This window comes from Poecilia latipinna, unplaced genomic scaffold (assembly GCF_001443285.1).
Source record: "Poecilia latipinna isolate Pla-1442-1.1 unplaced genomic scaffold, P_latipinna-1.0 Scaffold887, whole genome shotgun sequence".
Taxonomy (NCBI): Eukaryota; Metazoa; Chordata; class Actinopteri; order Cyprinodontiformes; family Poeciliidae; genus Poecilia; species Poecilia latipinna.
The window spans coordinates 130,802-133,405 of record NW_015113503.1 but is presented as its reverse complement, the minus strand read 5'-3'; the positions used below and the strand labels follow the sequence as shown (position 1 = coordinate 133,405).

At 44.6% G+C, this 2,604-nt stretch overlaps 1 long non-coding RNA gene across 1 annotated transcript; it reads right to left on the bottom strand.

The window, feature by feature from the left end:
- Positions 1-872: 872 nt before the first annotated feature.
- Positions 873-2,584, bottom strand: LOC106957228 (uncharacterized). Its single transcript, XR_001426913.1, has 3 exons — positions 1,460-2,584; positions 1,096-1,385; positions 873-1,017 (listed from the first exon to the last, which is right to left on the bottom strand). It is a non-coding gene; the product is annotated as an uncharacterized LOC106957228 (long non-coding RNA).
- Between the last annotated feature and the right edge of the window lie 20 nt (positions 2,585-2,604).

Sequence of the window (2,604 nt, the reverse complement as noted above, 5' to 3'; positions counted from 1 at the left end):
ATCCTTTCCCTTCCACTCACATTGAATAAATAGTTTATTTCTGAACCCACGTCAGCTTTAAATGCAACATTAAAGTCTGCACTCTTCACTTTGGGTTTTAAAATGTTTTTACTCCACTGATAACTGATACAATCCTCACCTGCAGGCTGACGAGCCATTATATGCATGTTGAATGACTGAAGGCAGCCAGGCTAAGCCCGCAGTACTAAACAGCTCTGCAGAAAATTGTCTTCAAAACACTGACATAAGTTATAAGTGGCTCTGAAAGTGGAATACATTCTACTTGTCATTCTACTGTCACTAGATGTCTGTCAAAGTGGTGAAATGACCTGAGTTTTCTCCAGGAACAAAGTGAAACTTAAATTCCTTGGTTTTATGTCAGTGAATGCACTGTTACTTAAGAGCTAACTGGTTGTACTAACAATACCGCTCTTTGGTGTAGAAATTCCTACTGAAGGAAGAAGCTATTTTCAGTATAAGTGAAAGGTTAAAAAATGATTAAATGTGTGATACGCTTCAGCTGTCTGGAGCAACTTATGTACCTGTTGCCCTTCAGTCTCTCGTTATTCAACTGTGAAACAGATTTTTGGGAGATGATTGCATTCATTTTAAAAGTCTAAATTTTAAACTTTTGAATTTTTGATTTTTTTTCTCGGAATTCCTGAGATTTTTGACAGAAATGTAGTCCTTTTTTTCTGTCTACAATGGCCCTAATATTTTGATGATGGCACTCAACAAAATATGTTTGTTACTGTTTTTTCACATGTTGTCAATGTGAGGTTTTTATCACTTTCTATTTTAATGTTGATTATGAAGAGCACTTTGAACTGCTTGTGCTATACAAATAAACTTGATTGATTGATTGATTCTGTCATGATGGGTTTAATTCTGTTAACCCACATAACGCAGAACACAACTCTGAAGACAAGTAAAAGTTAAAGTGATTTATTTGAATACAAAGTGCAATAGAATGTACAGGGGTCTGGGACAGGAACTCGTCACTGGAGTGCTGGATCTCTGAATACAAAAAGGGACAGGTAAGATGAGTTCAGGTGCTGTGGGAATTTGCAGTCTTGAAGTTACTATAGTTCTTACTTGCAGGTGGGTGAATTGGACTGGGGGAGAAGGTTACTGTGGATCTGGGGCTGGAGGTGAAGAGAGAGCGGAGGTTACGTTGGAAGGCGGACAGGAGAATGAATTAGCCAGGTCTTCCTGGATCCTGGGGGGAGCTGCCGACCAGGAGGCTTGATGGAGGTTTGTTACAACAAAGAGGTTCTGGAAACTCGGGCTGCCAATGGGAAATATCCACGGGGTCTCAAAGGTTCAGATCAGGTTGCCAATAATCCTGGCAGTTCAGGTAGCCCAAGGCTTCACGGAGGTATAACCTGAGAAGAGGCAACACAGAGAGAATTACACAAGGAGCAGATTGGTCGGAGGTGAGCTCACTAATAATGTCTACCATTATTGGCTAACACTCTGGCACTGGAGTGTTGGCTGCTCCCCCCTGAAATACCTGCCGCCAGGTGCACAGGTAAGGAGCCGAAGGTCACACCCTCCAGGAAAGCCCCAGGATGCCCTCTAGTGGAGAAAACAGGAAAAAACAACCAGCCTTCCCCAGATCCCAACAGATTGATTGATTGATTGATATGCCAACCTACAAATCAGTTTAGTCCCAAATCTTTCTGCATATTTCTGACTTGACATAACGAGAAAAAAGTAGTTTGGCGTTGTTTCCACTAACATATTTCCTTGTAAATGTCTTAAACTGGATAACAAGGATTACCTGAACTATTCTGACAAACACACGCACACAGACACAGAAAGAGAAAAAATAGAGAGAGCGAGAATATGAATATGAGCCACTAAATTGGGCCAGACTGGCATATTCTCCTAAGAATCTGTCGAATCGTCTTCGCCTCCTCGGGATGTTGGATCCTCCTCGCTCTTTGAGGGCCGCGGAGGCGAGAAGCGGTCATGCAACAATGAGCTGCTGAAAGAAACCAACGCGGAGGGCAAGAATGATCAGAGCAGAGGAGAGACGGAGAAAAGGAAAACAGACGGATTGCCTGTAAAGCCGCTTTAAGACAATGTAGGAACGGAGGCTCAGCTGAAGCTCGACCGACTGTTGCCGCCCCATATCACTGCTCTACATAAGCACACCCCCGCACGCACGCATACACACATGCGAGCGCGCGCGCACACACCGGCTCCCACGCACCACCATGAACGCGCCTCTATCGCTGCCGCACATGAGTAACCCAGATGTGCTTCCCACGTACGCCGTATCTGCTCCCCGCACCCCGTCCCGCACCGACAATAAGGAGGACGGGGAGGCGGAACGGAGAGCGCTGCTGGAAACACGACGAGATAATGAGAGGAGAAGTGTTTGAAACAGAGAGGAGGAGGGAGTCGGGACAAAAGCAGAGAAGAAGAAAAGGATGATGATGAAGAAGAAGGTGGCAGCAGAGATGGGAATGATGCTGTCCCTGAAGCGCAAAGGATGAAGAACAGGGACTCAGTTCAATAACACATGCTGGGAATCCCGTTAATGCCTAGTGGATCTGACTGCATTGTGTTGACAACTAAATAAACTGCTTCTGAAAA